We start from the raw sequence: 23,865 nt of genomic DNA on the forward strand, positions 1-23,865 counted from the left end.
TGAAACAACTCTCACAACTAGAAAAAAAAAAACAACATTTTCTAACCAAAGAATTTTTGGTTTAATGAAATGCTACTGTTTGTATAGTCTAAAAATGCTGTCTTTATTTTGGATGACCTATAGACCTATAACCAGAGGTAATCTGCCAGTTGCCATCGTACATATGTCAAGCCCTGCATTCTGTAACCTGCTTTTCCTCCAAAAGGAAAATTCCTTAGTTAATACACCCTCCAAAGACCAAGTTTACACTAAATGTTAACAGCTCCTGATTCAGGGATACACTTACTATCCAGCATCTCCATTGCCTGCAAAACAAGCTTCACCTACATATAAGACAGTATAAAACCCTAGCAACATTCAAACTTCATTTAAATAAATAGGTGGGATCATGGAATTCATAGCAGGAGTCACTGCCTACAAATGTTTAACTAAGCATTATCACATTTCAGTCCTTCTTCTTCATTCTTTGCTTCTCTTTCCATTTATTCTCTTCTCTTTCCTTTGGCTTCTCCTTATTTCCCTTCCTTCTAAAAAATACAAGCTAACAGTAATCTGTCTGCCTCTCCCAAATTAACTCTTCTTTCTACCATCAAGTTCAAACAGATTATCTTTTTTCAAGGGTTCTCTTTTTTGGCATTATTGACTAAGTCTATAATGTTTGACTTAATGGTTTGTATGAGTCTATAAAAACTTTGAGGAAAATGACAAAACGTTGTGATAACTTCTCCATCAGTTTTCATTGTCATTAAAAATTTGTAAAAGTTTAAAAACAACATTTCACTGTAAGAACAATAACCAACTGATATTTTCAGTGTTTGTGGCAGACATTATGGGTGATTTGTCACCATAAAACTGTAGAAACAAAATAAAGAAAGGTTGCTGTATGTAGCATTGTTCAGATATTGCCCAAAATATCTTCTGAATAACTAGCTGAAGATCAACATGGAGTTTGAACTGGAAGGTAAAATGAGGTGTCACAAAATTAAGATTTATTCTGAGATAATGTGTTATCTTGTGTATAAAGAAGATGATATGCTAAGAACAGCTAATTTTGAGGTAGAATACTAGCATAATACATCCAAACTCAACATTTAATAGAGAACAACTGACCTTAAGTGAAGCATCACATGACACATGCACGCAGTACTGGCTATGTCCTTTTCAAGACAGCACTACTACCTATGTCTTTGACAAATATCTTGGAGAACCACAAGTGCCCCTCTGCATTAAGTGGAATAACTTGAGTTAAGTTGGTCTGGGCAATATAATCAGGATGCTGCTGGGCAGCATCCATGATAATTGTAGCAGGCACAGCCCACTGGGAAGAACCCCCCCTTGAGCAGACTTAGGATGTACTGGAGAGGTAACATCTGTCAGTTTGCATAAGAGGAGCACGGGATCCAACAATATCAGATGTGGACTATTACTAGGGGTAAGTTCTGTTTTCCCTGATCAGCCTGCTACCACTATGATCCTGACCAGAACAAGTGCTTTAGAAAAGGAATACATATATATATATATATATATATATATATATATATATATATATATATATATATATATATATATATATATATGGGTACCCTTCACTACACCGACACGCCACAAAGCCGACACCCAAAACAATGAGACTAAAAGACCGAAGACGCAGATGATTGACAAGGTGAAATCCCGACAGCTGAAACACCGACATGGGTAACGTGTGAGCACGACTCGGTAAGTGTGCGATAGTGAGGGATTTAGGGTTAGGGAGTGGACAGGTAAATGTGCGATAGTGAGGGATTTAGGGTTAGAGTGCGGGAAAGGTGAGTGTGCGGTAGTGTTGGACTTAGGGTTAGGGAGCGGGTAAGGTAAGTGTGTGATAGTGACGGACTGTAGTTTTAGGGGTGGGTTAAGTGAGTTAGGGTTAGGGTGCGGGTAGGGTGAGTGTGCGATAGTGACGGACTTTATGTTTAAGGGTGGGTTAAGTGAGTTAGGGTTAGGGTGCATGTAGGGTAAGTGTGTGCGATAGTGACGGACTTTAGGTTTAGGGGTGGGTTAAGTGAGTTAGGGTTAGGGTGTGGGTAGGGTAAGTGTGTGGTAGTGACGGACCTTAGGGTTAGGGTTTGGGTTAAGGTTAGTGCATATATAGTTGTGTGTAATGTGTAGTTTACGTTTTGTGTGTCGGTGTTTTGGGTGTCGGTGTTATGGTGTTCGGTTTTGTGAGTTGTCGGTATTGTGTGTTTTCGGTCTTTTGGTCTCTGTGTTTTGGGTGTCGGCTTTGTGGTGTGTTGGTGTAGTGAAGGGGACCCATACATATATATATATATATATATATATATATATATATATACACACACACACACACACACACACACACACACACACACACACACACACACACACACACACACACACACACACACACACAGTGGATATAAAAAGTATACACACCTCTGTTAAAATGCCAATTTTTTGTGATATAAAAAATGAGACCACAATAAATCATTTCAAAACTTTTCCCACTTTTAATATGACCTATAACCTGTGTAATTCAATTGAAAAACAAACAAATCTGTTAATTGGAAAATATAAAAAATTTAAAAAAGTAGAATAAGCTGGTTGCATAAGTGTGCACACCCTTAAACTAATACTTTGTTGAAGCACCTTTTGATTTAATTACAGCATTCAGTCTTCTTCGGTACACACCTGCCATCAATTAAAGAGGATCTGATTAACCCCAAATAAAGTTCAGCTGTCCTAGCAGGATTTTCCTGACATTTACTCAGTTGTCTGCTACAGCAAAAGCCATGGTTCGGAGAGAGCTTACAAACCATCAAAGGGATCTCATTGTTGAAAGGTATCAGTCAGGAGAAGGGTACAAAACAATTTCCACTGCATTGGATATACCATGGAACACAATGAAGACAGTCATCAAAAAGTGTAGAAAATATGGGACAACAGTGACGTTGCAAAGAATTGGACATCCCTCCAAAATTGATGAAAAGACAAGACAAGAACTGGTCAAGGAGGCTACCAAGAGACCTACAGCAACACTGAATGAGCTGCAGGAATTTCTGGCAAGTACTGGTTGTGCACTACATGTGACAACAATATCCCGTATTCTCTATATGTCTGGACTATGGGTAGGGTTGCAAGACAGAAAACTTTTCTTACACAGAAAAACATCCAGGCTCGGCTAAAATTTGCAAAACAATACATCAAGTTTCCCAAAACCATATGGGAAAATGTGTTATGGTCTGATGAGACCAAGGTTGAACTTTTTGGACACTATTCCAAAAGGTACGTTTGGTGCAAAAATAACACTTCACATCACGAAAAAGAACACCATCCCCATGGTGAAGCATGGTGGTGGCAGTATCATGCTTTGGGGTTGCTTTTCTTCAGCTGGAACTGGGGCTTTAGTCAAGGTGGAGGGAATTATGAACAGTTCCAAATACCAGTCACTTTTGGCCCAAAACCTTCAGGTGTCTGCTAGAAAGCTGAAGATGAAGAGGAATTTCACCTTTCAACATAACAATGACCTCAAGCATGCATCCAAATCAACAAAAGAGTGGCTTCACCAGAAGAAAATTAAAGATGTTATGTTGTCCCATCTCGCCTTCATTCTTGCTGGTTGGGTTCGGAGCCGATCCTTGGCTCTGACTCAGCCGCATACCAAAGCTTGACAACTTCCACTGGCCCGAGGCTACAACCTATCCCAAGATGCCTAGCGGCTGTTACCCAGATATCATTTGCTGCTTGAAGCATCGGGATTGTCTTCACTGGCTCAGGCTAGTTACTACTTTTATTACACATTTTTCTAATCTCCTTTTTGGCAAAAATTGTTGTTAGAGCTTCTTAATACCTTTCCTTGTTGAGTGCTATTCTGGTAGTGTTGTTTCTTTACTTGGTGTGTTTTTCGTCTGTTTCCCTTTTTTCTTCTTCTCCTATCCTTTTAAAGAATCCATTTAAATTAGATGATTCCTTTCTCTTCAGCCCGTTTTTTTTTTAGAGGGCTTCTTTTCTCCCCCTTAGGAGTCATCGTTTAAGTTAGAGGCATCTCCTCAGGTTGGAGGAGACTGTTGTTTAACTTAGAGACTTCTCTTCCAACCCTCTCCTCTCTCCTTGTTTAAAAAAGATAACTCTCTTGCCTTCCGACTTGTTTAATATTAATATTGATACTGTAGTTGTTTTGTTTTTGGTCTTTAACATAATGTCAAAAGAATCTGCCAAGGAATCAAGACAATCTGGGTTTAAAAAGTGTGATTCATACACCCAGAAAATGTCTATAAAGGATGGACACACAAGTTGTGTGCATTGTCTAGGAGCAGTCCACCTGCAGGATTCCTGCTCCATTTTTCATGGGTTTACTGTGAGGGTCCTGCAGGAGAGGAGAATAAACTTATTTTAAGAGGTTTATTGAAAGGGCCTTTTGAGATAATGGGAGAAGGTAATCAGACCTCAAAATCTGACAAGCAAAAAAAGTCAGCTTCGTCGGCTCCAGCTTCTGAGCCGTCAAGCAGTCAAGAAAAACAAGTATCTTCGGAACCGAAGATTATTGGTTCTGACAAACCTGGCCTCCCCTCGGTTCCATCTGGGTCCTTGGAACTATCGCGGAGCTGAAAAAGGAGTCGGTCACCATAATTGGAACCAGTACTTTTAGTGCCACAGTCTCCCTTGTTACAGTCCTTGGCAGGTAGTCACAGGACATTGAACCATTCCTCTCGGTCCTCCAGAAGTTTATCGGATGACGATATGGAGCGGGTGGTGAAGAGGTTGCTGCGGACGCCGTCCCTGTCTAAAATTCTTTCAAGCCCAGCCCATCGGGATGTGGAGCCGACCACCGTATCTCAGTTACCATCCATTCCTCCTTCAACTCAGATGACTTAGGAGCCAGAGTGTCAGGAAGTTGCTGTGTTGGAACTGGTTGAGCCAGTAATCACCCACGATATCTCAGTTCCGACGTCTACTCCGATCTCGTCGATGCTATCTTCGATCTAGGGATCTGGGAACTGACACTCTTTGGTGGTCTCGGTGGGGGGGGGGGAGTCGAGTTGGACCCTTGTTGAAACCGACTCTCCCACTCGGTGCTTCGGCATAGGTGAGTTTGACACCTACATCAGCATCAGAACCATCCTCCTTGGCATGGGGGAGATCTCCTGGTTCCTCGGGACTGGAGTTTCTCTCGGCCCAGGATCGCGGTGCCTTCAAAATGATGAGGAGTGTGCCCTCCACTGAGTCTGCACCACCTTCGACTCCAGTCACTCTTCCCCCTAAGGGCCAACATCTACTTCTACATCATCCCTCCATCAGCCCCAGAGTAGAGAGTCAGTGCTCCAGGAACCCCCAATGAGTGGAACCCCCTTGTCTGACACCTCACCAGAACATCACCCCAAGGAGGTCCCTCGGAAGAGACAGTGTAAGAGGAAGCACATAGACTCCCCTGAGTCTGTCACTTCTGATACCAACTTAGAGGATTCAGAAGGGTCCCCATGGTTGCCCTCTGCGGATGTCTCCTTTTCGGACATCCTAGAGATCCTTAAGCAGAGGAGTGGTGGAAAACCCTTTCCCCTTTTGAGGATGAGTCAGTATACCTGGAGGCATTTGGCTGTCAACCCTCCACCTGTTGGGTGTCTCCACCTTTCGACCCTCTTCTGGGTGTTGTAAGTTGGAAGGTGTGAGACTCTCTGGAGTCAGTGGAGCCTGTTCCGAAGAGGCCAAACAAATTTATTATGGCCTGGGAAGATAGACAGTACTTGACAAAGGGAGTTCAAGTAGATGCGATGGTGGTAGCAGTGGCCACCAAGAAGGAGTTAGCTGAGACTTCTGCATCTGTCCATCCACAGAACAAGGAGTCCCAACCGATAGACAGATACGGGAAGTGTATGTTCTCCTCAGCAGCCTTTACCCCATGGTCACTGAATTACTTATCACATTTTACTCGACTTCAGAGGGATCTACTTAAAGAGCTAAGCGATACCCTACAAGGTGCTACAGCACAGGATTTGTTGGATAAGATAAATTCCCAGCTTGCGATCTTAACCTCTATTATGAACTCCTCTGTGTGTCTCATCTCCTATGCGGCTGATGGAGCAATCAGGGAAGCAGGCACAGGAATAGCTCTTAGGAGACATTCCTGGATGCACCTTTGTGAGTTTGCTGAACCCTTCAGGTCTTCCTTCATTGATGCCCCATTTGATGGCTCGTCCTTGTTCGGGCTGAAAGTAAAGAAGACTCTCACCAGGAACCAACAGGATGGCTAGACTCTATCTGTCATCAGAGTGCATTTTTCCACCCCTACTAGACCTTATCCCAAAGGTCAAAAGAGCAGGAAAATGTGGTTCCAGAAGTCCAAAGGAGCCTTGTCAGATACTCATGGTGATTTTTCCCCCAGGGGCAGAGGGAGAAATAACAATAGAAAACATGGCAGAGGGGGTCAGCAGAACCAGGATGACAGAGATACATTCTCTGGTCGGCCCTTCCAGCACTCCTGAAAGGAGGCCCAACTGTCCACCTCTGGAGGCTGTTGGGGGAAGACTATCACTATACCCACAAGCCTGGCTACAGTTGACTCAAGACAGATGGGTACAGTCCATTATATCCAGGGGATACAATATTCCGTTCCACTGTCCACCTCACCTGCCTGTCTTTCCCAGACATACCACCTGGTCAAAGGGATCAAGCAACCCTACAAATTCAAAGGTTGCTAGAAAAAAGAGTCATCCAAGAAGTCCCCACAGACCAAATCAGATCCGGAATTTACTCAAGATTCTTTTTAGTTCCAAAATGATAGGGGACTGAAAACCAGTATTGGATCTCAGCAGACTAAACAGAGTCTGTAAAGAAAGTGAAGTTCTAGATGGTAACACTGCAGTCTATACTCCCTTTTCTTGGACAAGACAACTGGATGTGCTCTTTAGATCTTCAGGATGCCTACTACCACATAAAAATGGACAGGCGCTGCAGAAGATTTCTATGCTTCTGGTTGGGAGCCAGTCATTATCAGTTCAGAGCTCTGCCCTTTGGTCTCACTACAGCCCTCAGAGTGTTTACCAAATGCATGGCAGTAGTCACGGCTCATCTGAGGTGTCAAAGATTACAGGTGTTTCCATATGTAGATGACTGGCTCCTGATTGCCACCACCAAGCACCTACTAATCAGAGCGAGGGATGCCACCATCCATCTCTGCTCAGACCAGGGCATTACTATAAATAAAGAAAAATCTGCCTTGTTGCCATCACAGCATATTAAATTTATAGGGACAGAATTAAACACAAATGACATGGTAGCAAAACTGCCTCAAGAGAGAATACAAATGCTATGCAGTGAAATGTCTATCCTACTAAAGAAGAAAAAGGTACAAGCAAAATTTGTTTTCAAAGTCTTAGGTTCAATGGCAGCAGCGTTAACACTAGTCCCAGTGACATTCTTACACATGCGGATATTACAGTGACTACACTTCGCTCAATGGGCCATGCAGGAGTTACCTATGTCACACAAGATTCTCATTACGAATGCCTGCAAGAGGGATCTACTATGGTGGCTTCAGTCCACTCAAGTTACTATGGGTAGACCATTTGTACTCCCACCAACCTGTTGCTACAGTGACCATGGACGCGTTCCAGATAGGGTGGGGGGGGGTCATTATCTGGGACAGACTGTCCAAGGGTTTGGAAGGATCACGAGTACCACTTGCACATCACTGTCCTAGAGATGAGGGTGATGCTTCTGGCGTTGAGAGCATTCCAGAGCTGTCTTCCCATGGGGACTTTTGAGATTCAAACAGACAATATGTTGGTGGTATGGTACATCAACAAGCAGGGGGAACCAGATCCTATCCTCTATGTCAGGAGGCCCAGAGTGTTTGGCAATGGGCAATTTCATCTCATCACTTTCTGATAGCAATGCACATCCCGGGGAAATCCAATGTAATAGCAGACAAGCTAAGCAAAGCAATTCTCATGCCTCATGAGTGGTCCCTGAATCAGGAAATTGCGAATCAAATTTTTCACAAATAGGGCCAGCCTTGCTCCGACCTTTTTGCCGTGCCCCTCAATGCCAAATGCAGGAACTATTTTGCCCTCATTTTCCCTACGGGAGAGTCACCGAGGGATGCACTTGTTCACGTTTGGCTCTCGGGACTTTTTTATGCCTTCCCCCTTTTCCATTAATTCTGAAGGTTATTCAGAAAGCCAAGTCGTTGAGTCGCAGGATAATTCTCATTGCCCCTTACTGGCCTCATCAGATATGGTTCCCTTTTCTGTGGCCCCACCTTCAAGAAAAGCTGTGGATCCTGGACCCAGTGCCAGATCTTCTGACGCATCAGTCAGGAATGCTTCACCCGGCTCTTCAGAGTCTCAAGATGACAGCTTGGTTACTGAAGCCACCATAGCAGATCCCCCACAGTATGACACATTCTAGTTTCCTCGTGCAAGAAGACAACTAGGAAACTTTACACAAGCAAATGGAAGAAGGTCTCTTGTTGGGTGGACAAAAAACACATAGATCCTTTTACAGCCCCTATACCTGCAATTTTGGAATTTCTAATGGAAGTTTTTAATCAAGGGGGAGTGGCAGCTACTATACGAGTACAATTAGCCACCATATCAAATTATCATATGGGAGACTTCGGAACTAATGTAATGTCCCATAGATTATGCAAAGCCTTCCTCAGGGGTACTTTTTTATTAAGACCACCCTTAAGAGAACCTCCTCCTCCATGGGACCTAAATTTAGCATTATCATCCTTAATCCTTCCTCCCTTAGAACCAGCATCCTCTTGCTCACTAAGATTTTTATCTTGGAAAGCAATCTTTTTAACAGCGATTACTTCCGCTAGTAGGGTCTCAGAATTGCAAGCTCTGTCTATCCGCCCTCCATTTTCCACAAAGATAGTGTCCCTCACAACAAATCCTTCCTTTTTACCAAACGTTTGTTCTGAAGCCAATTTAAACTGGTCTATTGAATCGCCTGTGTTTTTTCCTAGCTATGGCAACAAGGCAGAATATAAACTTCACCAATTGGATGTGCATAGACAGTTGCATTTTTACTTACATAGGACCAAAGAATTCAGAAAGCCAGGCCAATTGTTTGTTTCATATTCGGAAAATAAAAAAGGCATGGCAGTCTCAAAAGTTACCTTGTCCAAATGGCTTACTGAGACCATCACCTATGTCTATAATTCTCACAAGAAAGAACTGCCAGAAAAAAATTAAAGGACATTCAACTAGAGTGGTGTCTACGTCCATTGCCTTTCAATCTAGACTCCCATTGGATGTAATTTGTGCTGCTGCTGCCACACGGGTTAATCCTCACATGTTTATCTCTCATTACAAAGTAGATGTGGCCTCCCGGAACAGGGCATCCTTTGGTTCAACCGTTCTGAAGAGCTTATTCCCATGAGCCACCCAAGAAAAAGAGAGCTGTGCACAAGAGAGGTCCTTGCAATCTGACAGATTTGAAGCACTTTTGCAAGGAAGAGTGGGCAAATATTGCCAAGTCAAGATGTGCCATGCTGAAAGACTCCAACCCAAGAAGACTGAATACTGTAATTAAATCAAAAGCTGCTTCAACAAAGTATTAATTTAATGGTGTGCACACTTATGCAACCAGCTTACTGTACTTTTTAGATTTTTTGTATTTTTTCCTCTAACAGATTTGTTTGTTTTTCAATTGAATTGTACAGGTTATAGGTCACATTAAAGGTGGGAAAAGTTTTGAAATGATTTAATGTTGTCTCATTTTTTTTATATCACAAAAACCTGGCATTTTAACAGGGGTGTGTAAACTTTTTATATTCACTGTGTGTTTGTGTGTGTGTGTGTATATATATATATATATATATATATATATATATATATATATATATATATATATGTATATATATATATATATATATATATATATATATATATATATATATATATATATGTGTGTGTGTGTGTGTGTGTGTGTGTTTATCTTGATGAATGAATGGGTTTATTTTGATATATACTGCTGATACATATTTTAACTACTTAAGACCAATACGCGCAACTACCTGTTTTCAGAAGTAAATAAAGAGATTTTGTATAGCTACATGACTAGCTCAGAGATTCATAATGTGTAGGGATGAGGTGAAGAAATCATACTTTTCTCCATATAATACCTTTTATGTTGTTTCTATCCATAATCATCTTTTTCCTGTTACCACAGGAAAACTAAACTTGTTTGATTCTGATAACTTGTTTGATTCCGATAAATTGTTCAGAGTTAAAAGCTTTCTCTAGAGGCTCCTTTAGCTGTTTAAAACTTTCATTTAAAGGCTCACTGCTGCTTTTCTGCTGTGAGAAACATTTCTGCAGTTTGTTTCCCACCCTCACTCCCTACTGGTATGTTGTTCTTATAGTTGGTGGCTTTGCAGTTGCCCACCCCTACTGTAAATTTGATCTGGGACCCTCCTCCCAGTCTAGTGTCATTAACTCATTCTACCTAATTCAGGGAGAACATTTGAGAAGGCCAATCAGCTTAGTTTCTGCTCCTCCTTTCTCTCTTTCCACTAAAAAAAAAAACAAAACAAAAAAAAAAAAAAAAATTCTAAGCTTGTTTCCTGCCTTTGCTGTGGGTAGTCTAGTCTGGATACAGATTTGCTGTGTCCAGGACTATTTGTGGGCTTCTAAGCCCCCAAGCCTTTCTGTGATGGAGGGAAGGCTTCTAGCTTAATTTTGTTTCTTAGAACTAGCCAGTTTTTTTGTTTCACCACTCGCCTGTTTCTTTGAGCTCAGCACTTGTTCAGAACTTATTGTAAGCACTAAATAAGCTACAAATTACTACAGCGCTCAACTTTCCCCACTGTCTAGAGGAAAACAGTTTCTAGTACTTAACAAATAAGCACCTATCCAGGCATGTGTAAGGGTCAGCTCCCGGTGTTTTCTCCTGTCTACCTGATGAATCTGGGCATCTTGGGGCAATGCAGTAATTGTCTCATGTACACAGACAACCCTCTCCTCCTACCACCTAACAGTACAACCTGTGAGAGATGCACTTATATAGCCAAACTGGAAGCAAAGCACTCTTCACCTAAGACTGGACTAGACAATCAAGAGGAGAAGGTAAACACTTGCACCACAAAACACTCAGCACATAGTCCCTCAAAACCTACACCACCAAAACACACACATAGAAACACAAAACACGCACCTACATTCGTGGAAGCTCTCAGTAGAAACCTGCCCAAGCAACAGGGACCTCCAAAGCAGAAACACAAGCAACTTCCACCACCCAACACAACCCAAATGACACATAGCCCACAAACTCAGTGTGCCACTCAACCACAGCCCATAAGGCATAACAACGTACCCAACACTCTAGTCATAGGTGACTCTATAGCCAGGCACACTGTGTTCCACTCACCCGGATAAAGAAGGAGAAAGTTACTGTCAGCTGCCTGTCGGGTGCCAGGATCTGCCACATAACGCATGCACTCAGGTCACTCCACAACAAGTACAAATATGACTCTGTCATTGTCCATGTTGGTGTGAATGACCTGAGACATACCTCCCTGGACTACATGAAAAGGGACATGGAGGAGCTGTCCTATCTTGTAGCCCAGGCAGGTATGACCCTAGCCCTGAGTAGCATCCTACCATCACCCAGAATGATACCACAGTACAAGGACAAAATGATTGACTTCAACAATTGGCTAAGCTTTTGGTGTCATTCTAAGGGATCCAGTATCTGTTTGCCTAGGATGACATGATCGACAAACCACGATGCTTTGCCAGAGATGGCCTGCACCTGTCGCCCCTGGGATTCGGGATACTGGCTAAGGCTCTAGTCACCCCTATAGTGCCTTTTTTAGGCAAAGTTCAAATGACAAATTCACCACCATAACAGGTACAGGCAAGAAGAATCTGAGGGTATTGCTACTCAATGCTAGAAGTCTAAACCTCAAAATGCACTCACTCGAGGCACTCCTTAAAATGGAGAATATCGACATCTGTGCAGTGACAGAGACCTGGTTCAAGGCTCCAGAGAGTACCCCTTCATTACCAGGCTATGATCCATACCACACCTTTCGGCCACCTAACCTGGACCGAAACACTAAAGGCGGAGGCGTGTCCATATTCATTAAGGATATCCACACCTCCAGGCTAGTTGCTCAGCATAATGCATCCGAGATTATCCAAGTGCAACTAACTCTGGGCAAGATCGCAATCCAAACTGTAGCTTGCTACAGATCTCCCACCATGCCCCAGGCTTCCCACTCCTCATTTCTTGATACACTGGAAAATATTAGGGTACAACCTAACACATTAATAATGGGTGATTTCAACTACCCTACCATTAACTGGGAAAACTACTCATGTACCAACTCTTGTGCTCAACGTTTTCTGGAATTCATAAATTCCAATGCCTTGGATCAACTTATCCACACCCCCACCAGGGGCAGCAATATCCTAGACCTGGTTATTACCAACATGGTCAACTGGTGCTCCACACCAGAGGTCAATTCCTCGTTGGTCAGATCCGACCACAAGCTAATCACACTAGACATCCACATTCCTCCTTAGCCCCCATTAGGAAAACCACAGTAAAAAAAATTTCTCCAAAGCCAACTTCACGCTTCTTAAGACAGAAGTGGCAAACTTCATGACTCCCATGCTGACGGACAATAGAGGTATGACTGCTGAATCCTACACAAATGCACTTTATAAGCACTTACACGAATGCATGGATTGTGCAATCCCTAACAGAACCAAGATGCTATCCTCCAAAAATGGAAGCCAATCTGGTGGTCCCCTGCCATAAACAAACTCGACAACAGAAGAAAGAAACTTGCAAAAAAAAAAGAGTAAAATCCCATGATTGGAGAAACTCCCTGGTCAGCCTCAGTAAGAAGCTGAGATCCCTCATAAAATCCTCCAAAGCTAGTTATGAAAACAATATCTCCACTGACCCTAAAGACAACCACAAAGCATTCTATAGCTATGTCAAGAATCTCAATGGCAACACTCAAATCTGTTCTGAGTTACAGCACAATGGCACTAAATATACAGAACCAACTGATATTGCCAACATCCTGGCAGATAGGTTCAGTGCTAACTTTACCCCCCTGTCATCCCCTACAGGGCCCATCTCTATACCAGAAGAATGCAAAGTTCCTGTAATCATGGCTGCACAGGTAAAAACACACTATCCAAAGCCAAGAACACAGCATCCATGGGACCTGACAACATCCCAGGCTGTGTTCTACATGAACTACAGAACGAACTGGCACCCTACCTAAGTACCATGTTCAGTCATAGCCTCACCTCAGGCTATGTGCCCACTGAATGGTGCACAGCGACGGTTATCCCACTCCACAAAAGGGGAGCCACCACAGACCCTGGAAACTACCACCCCATTAGCCTAACGAGCCTGGTCTGCAAGGCTATGGAACGTATAATCATGGAACTTATAAACAATGACATTGGTAATCTCCAAACCCAGGACCCCACCCAGTTCGGGTTTGTAAAAGGCAGATCGTGTCTCCTAAACCTGATAGACTTCTTTGAAACAGTCACCCAAGCCGTAGATGAGGGTAAGGTGGTTCACACAGCCTATCTAGATCTCGCCAAGGCTTTCGACACCATCCCCCTCTCTGGAATTATAGATAAACTCACTAAATTAGGTATAAATCCCTATGTCACAAGATGGGTTGCCAACTGGCCCACTGACAGAACTCACACTGTGAAAGTAGCAGACTCCAAATCCAACTTCAAACCAGTGACAAGTGGAGTACCACAGGGTTCAGTCCTGGGTCCTCTCCTGTTTGGTATCTACTTCTCTGAAGTACAGGCTAACACAGAAGGTCTTTGGCTAACGAAATTCGCAGATGACTGCAAACTAGGAGCCATAATAAAAACTCCAAAAGATGTGAACATCCTACAAAAGGGCCTCGCTGAGACAGATGCCTGGTGTCAAAGCCATGGCCTCAAGGTCAATGCCAAAAAGTGCATTGTCATCCCTTTTGATAAAAACTCTGTACTCATGAACTACCACATAGGCGGTAGTCTACTTAACACCAGTGGTGGCTGGTGACTTCAAATCAAAAGGGGGCTGCAGGAGATAGCTGAATGGGTGGGGTCAGTGCGAAGGAGTGCGGCCAACTAGAAGGGGAGGAGCTATGCTCAAAACCTCAAAAACTAACTTTAATTAAATATGCTGCTCTGGGTGCCAAACCCTCATTATGAGAGTCCAGTCAATACAAATTAAGTGTAAAAGAATAAAAATATTTCAATGCATTGGCTGCATTACAGCTTACTTAATATCGTATTTATCAAGGAATTGCAGTAACATGCCTTTTTGTTCTTTGGAATGGAACATCAGAACAGCTGGAATCAATGCTATCCATTATGAATGATTTAACTATGATTTAACTACATTCCTTACTTTTACCATGAACTATTCCACACATAGAATTGATTTTTTAGACCTATATATTGAGAGATTAACAGATGATATGATAAATACGGGGGTCTATCGCAAGGCATGTTACTGCAATTCCTTGTTATTAAGGTCTAGTATGCACCCACAATTTGTTTTTAAGAATATAATGAAAGGACAGGCCATTAGAGCCTCGAGATTGAACCCCACTGAACAGGGATTTATCTCAGAATTAGACAATCTGAGAAATAGATTACTGACCCGGGATACAAGGATAATGAGATTATACCATACATGGAGGAAGCATACATGTCACGCACCACTTCAGGTGCACCATACTTTGGACCCAGGGTCCAAGATCAAACCGTTGGAGATCATATGTTAAATAGATCTATTAAATTTTCTACTCTGTATACTTCTGATCAATATCAGTTAAAGGAAATTATTAGCAAACATTGGGATATTCTCCTGGTTGATGATGACTTGAAACGCATTGTGGGGAGACACCAAGTTTCCTATTTCGAATAAGAGCAACCTAAAGCGATTGCTTTGTCACCCCAGACATGATAGGATTATGAAGAACACTGGTCACACTAAACCCTGTGGTCACTGCAACTTCTGTTCATTTATTGATAGCAGTGAGGTGTTTATACACCGGATTTACACACCATTTTCTCCATCAAGGCAGATGCAGATTGTATGACACCTAATGTGGTGTATTTAGCTACTTGTCAGGCATGCCCGAGTTTCTATGTTGGTAAAACTAACCGGCCGTTAAGTGATAGAATGAGAGAGCATATTTACCACATGAGAAAGGGCACTTTACACAATGCCTTAGCAAAACATATAACCACCAATGACAATGATCATACTTTCTTGTTCCGGGTCCTAGAGATAATTGTTGTGAATAAGAGGGTGGTAATACTATGAATCTTACTGAATCTAAGGAGACTGACTGGATCATTCGCTTGAAAGCTGATAGGGGCATGGGTTGAATGATAGAACTTCTATAAAACCTAAGCTGAGACAACGCAGGCACATAAAATGAACTATCATTTATTTGTATATGTTCTTGATTATGTATTTTATCAATATTAACTTATCAGAATGTTTATTTACATGTTTTTAGGTCACTATGCAAGTTTTATATATTTTTGTCTTACTTTACATTAACATGTTTATATATGGGAGAGTTCTTTAAATTCTCCAGCATTGCTTTTAATTGTTTAAATTGTTTTAATTGATTAATTGAGCTGCTTATATAAGGGGAGGTCTACTGTGACTTTTATACAAGGATCTGAATAAGCTGTAATGGTGAAAGCGCTCATCCGTATGTTATAAGTGCACATTCTTGGAATTAAATTTGGAGTTTTGTCCTTACTTCTGCTGTACTCCGCTTCCTTTGTGACTTACATTATATCAGTGAATTCAGTTCTCACTATAGCTCTCAACCTCTTAGCAAAAAACATGTGGACAAAGCCAGTAATGGGGGGGAATACAGCCTCCAAACATTCAATGAATTCAGTTATCATCATAGATAACTCTCAACCTTAGCACAAAATACCTGGACAAAGCCAATAATGGGGGAATACAGTGCCAAAAACAGGGACAAATTTCAAATATCCATGTTATAAACTTAGACAACTGCTAGAACAGTTTTGTGTTACCATGTACTTTCTGAAGAATATGAAGTCTGAAATTCAAATGCCTGTTATTTTTAAACATTTAACCAGGAAACTAGTCTGACTTGGAACAGAAGACAATTTTCAGCAGAGCAAGGAGAAATGCCAGACACATCTTTGTAAGATGGAAGGACATGTAGACACCACACAGAAGGCACCCCAGCCAAGAATCAAACCAGAGAACCTGTAGCTGTTAGGCAGCAATGCTACCAGTGCACCACTGCACTACATACTTTGCAAGGAAAAATGTAGACACAGAAACCACAGATTTTATGAAGAACAGAACAAATATGAGGCAAAAATCTGCAAATTTTTTTAGAAATGGTGGTGGATAGGGAATTCAGGTCCTTGCCACCTACATCCAAAGTACAGGGTTCAAGCCTGAGTATCTCTACCCACCACCATTTGTTCTCTCTAGCCACCAGTATATAGTAACTGGGGCATCACACACACACACACACACACACACACACACACACACACACACACCCTTTGTCCAGCGGTATAATTCCTGTTACAAAGCCTTCACCTACCTGCTGTAAATAAATGTCCTACCCATTGAACGAACAGCCAGCGACCAAACACATACCCGTTTCACGATTGAAGCAAGCCCACAATCCAGCCAGCGACCAAAACACCTACCTGAAGCAGTAATCCACGAATTAAGCCAAGCCCGTGCAATGAAAGTCCCGCAAGAGCAACTCACCCCTCAGTCCTCATTGGTTCTGCCTGCAGCCGAAGCAGTCCAGAGCTCCTCTTCTGTGCGGTCGTCACCGCATAGATTCCTGGGTATCTCACAGCAATGATTGCTGGGTACCTTTTTGTCTCTATCCGGACTGCTGATAAAGGCAGTCTGAGTTCTTCTAATGTGTCTGCGCATGCGCAGAGGAGTCGGGACTCATGCTTTTTTTTTTTTTTTCTGTTTTCTAGTTTTAAAGATTTTTCTTTTGTTTTTTCTAGGTGGGAGGGCTGCAGTCTGGCAGTCCGATAGCATGAGCCACCCCTGCTTAACACCGAAAGTGGGATAAGAGACCTTGGGACACAGGTGGACAGTAGTCTTTCCTTTGATAATCACATCGCCACAGTAGTCAGGAAATCCTTCTACGTGGCACACCTCATCACAAAAGGTTTCTCATCCAAGAAAAAAGAGGTCATTGTTCCCCTCTACTCATCACTCATTAGACCCATTATAGAGTACAATGCCTCTTTTGGTATGTACCTAACAAGACATCTACAACAACTGGAAAGGCCACAGAAATACCTCACAAAGAGGATTACCGGCCTCAAACAGATGCCCTACGCAGACCGTTTCAAAAAACTGCAGCTTTACTCTGTCACATATCGCCTACTCAGGGGCGATCTCTGCCTAACACACAAAGCTATGTCAAACCTAGAGCTTTTAGACATGCTCCACTTAAAGAAATCTCAGTCCCTACGAGCTACACGCTCTAGGGACCTAAACCTTGTCACCACAATAAACAGAACATGCTGGAGGGATAGATTCCTGTCCCAGATACTTCCCATACTCTGGAACAAACTACCTATTTATATCAAACAAAGCTCCTCATTAGCACTCTTCAAGAAAAATCTTGATGGTTGGATGGGAGATAGGAAATTCACCTCGGGGTTCACTTCTGTGGCTCTGCTCGACAGTGGCACAGGAAAAATAATTTTCTTGGTTGGTGAAAGCCAGGGTACCTTTTGGCTAGGCTTATATTGGCCCTAGGGCCAATAGCCTAGTACCTACCTATCAACCTAAAACACAAAAGATAGTAACAGAACTGTATATTATTTGCACCAAAGGCAAGATAATATTTTAGGACATTTTGACTATAGACTTGTAATCTGAACCTCCATTTGAACCACCATTTTATATTCTGAAATCTACAAATAACTGAGAGGAGTTTGCACCACAACCAGTAGTTAACGCTGTCTTAATTCCAAAAGCCAGTTAAGGAAGACATCTGGATCAAACACTAACTGCGTTGTAGAAACTGGATTCAACAACAAACCACCGTGTGCATAGCATGATTAAAATAAACAGAAGTAACCATACCTTCTGATAACAGATCTTGAAAAAGAACATTTTTAATAAGTACTATACAAAGGATAGTGTATCTGTAGTAATTCCTGCTGTAGTGCATTGTGGGAAATTATGCCTGCTAAGTGTGGGAAGGCTATACATAGATACTTGCTACATTTCTGATACTTTTCAAATCTCTCACTACAACATCTCTTTTGATGGGATATAAACTCCATTCTCTGATTCCAAAAACATATGCAGAGTAACTGGCAGGTATGAACTCCAAGTTAGCTCTTAATGCTTTCTTATATATGTACAAACTTTGTATTAAGACATCTGTTCCTAGTACATCTCCACTGTTTACAAAGTAACGACTAATGCTATGGAAGGCCAATACAGTCTAGAAGCTCTGTGCTATGTAACACCAGTGCTATGTTTGCCTTCACTAGCAATATGCCATGTAGTATACAGCTCCTGTAAAGCACGGTAGCTCAATGTCAAAGCAACAGCCTGCTTTTGATTAAAGGTATAGTTTGCTGTGTTTCCCTGGAGAGTAAAAGATATGCTACCTTATCTTTCAGAATTGCACAGACAGCCCCATTTCCGCTAGCATATGCTGTTGGATATGACAGTAAATATGTGGTACAACCCGAGTTTCAGACAACATCTAAAGTGTAATAATGGACCCTTCTGCAAATTAGGTCTGTTATGTATAATAGCTATGACCATTTTACTGACCTGCGGAATAGAAATTATAAAAATCATACTTGCTTCGTAACTATGTTAATTCCTTTTAATATATACTAAATCCATCCCTCTATCCACAACCCCTTTTCCCATTTTTGCATGGGGTCAGGGTGTCACTTCAACAGTGACAATCATCTAGAGCCAAGGTTCACACCACTGGGTGTATCATTCTTTATTTCTATTCACTCAGTGATATTACCAAACAAGGATTTGCTATAACATTTTGAATATTTGTTGCATATATTTTCAAAGGAGAAAATAATTTGTTATTCTGTTCTTAAAGTTATTCCTGCAGTTCTCATTGAGATTGCTTTGCCTTACTTTTCTTGAAGTATTATTGCAATAAGTGTTACTGTCAAAAATGAAACAGGAGATTATGTGCAGAAACATTTCATTAAGACAAACTACCGAGTTCATCAAAGGCAGATAAAAACAGAGGATGAATTTATACTGTTTTTCACAACATGTACAAATCATGCATTGTTTGTCATATTTTTTGACAGATTAGGTTTATAGGTAATACTATGAAAAATGCTGTGATTAATAACCAAAACTAAAACGAAGAGACGTCATGAGCACTTAGGAATCTCTTGGCAGATAACATTTTCAGACTTTTTCAAATAGTGCCATCTAGTGCTCAGGAGTTTTATATCACAGACAAGAAAAGATGCAAGAACGAATGAATCCTATTCAGCAGCAGGGCATTATTATTCTTAAGAAATGACATATGCCCTATTGCTTTAAAAGATTTCAGCGAAAAGAAAACTCATCGGGAAAGGAGTATTTCATTCTTCAGTGTGTCCCTTGGGACTTGGATCCAGAATTTCCTGAAAAAAAAAATCACAAAAAAATGTCTGTTTCCATTAGGATTAATTCTGTTCCACTTCCTATAAAGGGAATGTAAAACTACAAACACCAGTGAGAAACATATTTTCAACATGATCTATTCCCAAATGTGTTGAGAAAATCATGCAAGGCAGATATCATGGCAGTCAGAGGTTGAGATACTGATCTCAGAAACACCCCAATGATGTTTTCAAAAGCTCCGCTGTCTGATTATATAATAATAATAACATTTTAAAAGCAGAAGATACTGTGAGAGCTTTATTTTTTTTTTAATTTAAGATACTGGAGTCTTCAGAGGCCAGCTTATACCATTATCTGTCTTCTGTGCACAACCTTCATTAAATATACAAAGTCATGTTTAATGATACAGTAGTGAACTCAGTAAGAAATACTCATGCTGAATAGTTTTGAATTGTTTGTATTTTCTATGCTAGATGCAATATAACATGGTATTGCACATCAGGTAAATGAGTTAGAAATGCTATATGTTAGGCCTGTAGAAAAAGAGCTGCTAGATGCACGGAAGCTGGACTTATATCGAAATGAATATGAATGCACAGGCTCCCCTATACATTCCTATCTAAACCTCACAGAAAACTTGCATGCCTTCACTAGCTAACTGTCAAATAAGTCTCCTTCAGCAAATATCATTTCAACATATACCCCTGCCCAGCACAATAATGAAACCAGTAACACCAGTGTGACTTTTTTAACATTCAAAAACAATAAACAAAACATATCAAAATGTCGTCAGCATAATAACTGTATGCACAGTTTCACCAATTAGGGCACCAATGAACTGTCCGTCATTACAATAAACAGCAGCATTAAATCTCTCACTTTATTAACCTGTGCCAACCTAAGTATTCTGCCACACTCACTCTAATTTGTAATTAAAACATTCCCCAAAGGAAGAGGAAATAGAATGGTCTCCTTCCAAGACCCTTCTAAAACTGCCCAATAGCCTGTCATAACATATATTCCAAATACCCACATCAAAGAGACCAGCCCCTTAACTCCACAGACTTGTATAACCCCTTCCCCCAACCTAATACTTCCTTGCATTTCCAGGACTCATTTCCTCCAAACATTACTATTCCACTCCTACAAATTTAACGCTATCCATTCCTACACAAATCTCACAGAAAGCCAGCAGGTATTATTTGTACAAATAAGTCTGCTACAGCAAACTAAATATGGAAGCTTAACAAACTGTTCACCCATACCTATATTTTACCTTATTATTTCTATTACTTTATCCTGTTTTTCCCAAGGTTTAGTCTTATCCAACTTTTCCCCTTCTCTGTTACCCATTCCTATGCCTTCTTTCTCTTTACAAAATCATTTTACTGGCATATGATAAATGCAGTCACTAAAGTTCTTATTGGGTTGTCTGGTATATGTAAAAAGTAAATTTTCTTATAGTCAAACATACATTTGTATTTTATGATCAATGTTCAATACCCGCTTCTTAATATGGCCTTTTTCTCTGTTGCCTACTTGGATCAAAATGGTAACTGAAAAGGGTACATGGATCACTGTGTCTATCCAGTTAACAAACGCATGCATAAAGAAATAAAATAAAATAAACAAAAATAAAATAAATTCATTATCAGATTTTAGGCTCAGGTATGTAGTCCCATGGTGTGTGCATCTTGCTACAAGTGAAAACAAGATTTTATTGAGAACCAGGATAAACAGACATTACTGAAGGTTTTTTCACAGCTCTTGGATCTCTAATTCATTTCCTTGTCTCCTGTGCAGAGTCTGCATGTCTCATATAGGTTCAGGTGTCTTCCCCCTACCATGTACTCCAGTTTCCTCTTACATGACAAAAATATGTTGCTAGCTAAACATGTGATCTCCTAAAGTGACCACTTGTCTTCATGTAGTGAGAGCGTGTATGCTTCCAGTAATAGGCTGGCCTCCTGTCCTGAGTTGGTTCTCTGCCTTATACACCTTACTTACTGGGATGGGGTCAGGCATCCAATAGCAACAACAATCCCCATTATACAAGCATCTTGGACATCATTTGCATTGTTACATCATTTTATTGTCAAATTCATTCATGAGCTTGAGTACCATAATTTAGATATCTTTGACATCAGTTGCATCATTTAGAAACAGTTTGGATTAAAAATTAAACCCCTAGCATAGTTAAGATCCAGGTACATCACTTGCAGCAAAAGTCAAAATGCTATGCAAAAATACTCCATTCCAGATTTTATATGATTATTGGCTATAACATTTTGAATGTTTTAAAGTTCTTTTTCACAACATTTAGCATTATCTGTTGTTTGCCCTTCTGCACTCTCATCTTGCATTTCTTTTGTGCAGATTAGTATTTGCATGTTTACATCACAATTATTCATATTTTACCTCCAGCCTCACAACTATTAATACAGATGTCAGGATCCAAGCATAATTTACTCCTATTCATTTATTTCTAACTGGATAAACCCAACTAGGCACAGGGAACTGTTTTCAGAATCTCATTTAAAACAGCAGTCCCAGTGTTTGTCCTTCTGGCCCTCATATTGCAAAAGTGCAGATTTATTTCTTGTGGCCAAGTTTGCAATTCTTGTTGTCCATGTTTATTCTTTTTGCTCTTTGTGTAAATCTGTCCTAGTTTATTCTTGTGATAATACATCCCTGTTGAACCTTGGTGCCATGCAGTGTTTTCTGTGAAGCTTGATTATTTGAAAAGGTTATAGGACCCTGCAAGATTATGTTAAACTAATACCTGTAAGTTAGGCAGAGTACAAATAAGCCATTATTCTTATTCTGAAGCAACTAGGTGAGCCAGAACAAACCGATCCTTCAGGGAAACATTACCCTCCAAACACCTCTCCCACTAGAGTATGCTTTCCTGTACTGCAAAGTTTCAAATATCACTCTGTTATATATCATATAGAAATAGGCACGGGGAACCGTGGTACATGATAGAAATGAATGTCTCCATAACTACTCTATGCTTTTAAGCTAATGAATTAACTTGAGCACTACTGCAGGGTAGCCACCTGACTGAAGGATTTCTGCTTGAGAGTGAAAGTTAAGACTCAATGCAGATGAATGTCTGAGAACCTGAAAACTGTAATAACATATTTCCTGAACTGCCTCTTGGAAAAGGAATTAGTAAATGGGAAGAGTTTTGTCCAATGAGTAGAAGCCAAAGCAGGACAATACTATTTTACTATTTTTATATGGCTTACTCAGGCCTGTTTGGGCAAAATAAATATGTTTTTCAGCATCCTCATTTAATTGATTCTTCGTTGTACTGGAGCAGTCACCTCTACTACAGTGAACTGGATAACTTTATTTATTTATATGTTCTTTACTGACTGGGTCCGTCCCACTATGAGTCGGTATAAACATACGACCTTCTAGAAGTCGAGTGCCATAACTCATGTTGTTATTTTCAGCATATACAACTATATACACAAACATACACACATATATTACATTATATCTATATATCTGTATTTATATCTATATGTATCTATATCTATATGTATATGTGTATGTATATGTATATTTATCTATCTATCTATATATATATATATATATATATATATATATATATATATATATATATATATATATATGGGTCTACCTGACAACGCTGAAAGCTGATAACGCCGACGATGAGAAGACCGACACCAGAAGATCGAAAACTGGAATGACCGACGGATGAAAACCCTGACGCTGAGAACACCGACATGTGAAAAGGCTGTGTAAGTATGCGGTAATGACGGACGTTAGGGTTAGGGTACAAGTAAGGTAAGTGTGCGATATTGACGGACTCTAGGGATAGGGGTGGGTTAAGTGAGTTAGGGTTAGGGCGCGGGTCAGATGAGTGTGCGATAGTGACAGTCTTTAGGGTTAGGGGCGGGTTAAGTGAGTTAGGGTTAGGGCGCGGATCAGGTGAGTGTGCGATAGTGACAGTCTTTAGGGTTAGGGGCGGGTTAAGTGAGTTAGGGTTAGGGCACGGGTTAGGTGAGTGTGCGATAGTGATGGACCTTAGGGTTAGGGTTTGGGTTAAGGTTGTAGATAGTTGTGTATGTAAGGTTTAGTGTGGGTTTGTAAGGATTTTGGTGTGCTTGTGTTGTGTGTGTGCTTTTTGGACAGGGGATTTGTTTTGTTTGTTGATTGTCAGGATTGTGGTGTGTCGGGCATGTG

The 23,865-nt window shown here is 40.9% G+C and overlaps 1 protein-coding gene across 2 annotated transcripts in view; it reads right to left on the reverse strand.

Moving 5' to 3' along the window:
- The window catches only part of LOC122790318 (protein CutA homolog), a 757,176-nt gene that overhangs the window by 299,799 nt on the left and 433,512 nt on the right, over positions 1-23,865 (reverse strand). The window lies entirely within an intron of this gene.

The sequence above is a fragment of the Protopterus annectens genome, chromosome 16.part0, assembly GCF_019279795.1.
Source record: "Protopterus annectens isolate FY-2018-M chromosome 16.part0, PAN1.0, whole genome shotgun sequence".
Lineage (NCBI taxonomy): Eukaryota > Metazoa > Chordata > Ceratodontiformes > Protopteridae > Protopterus > Protopterus annectens.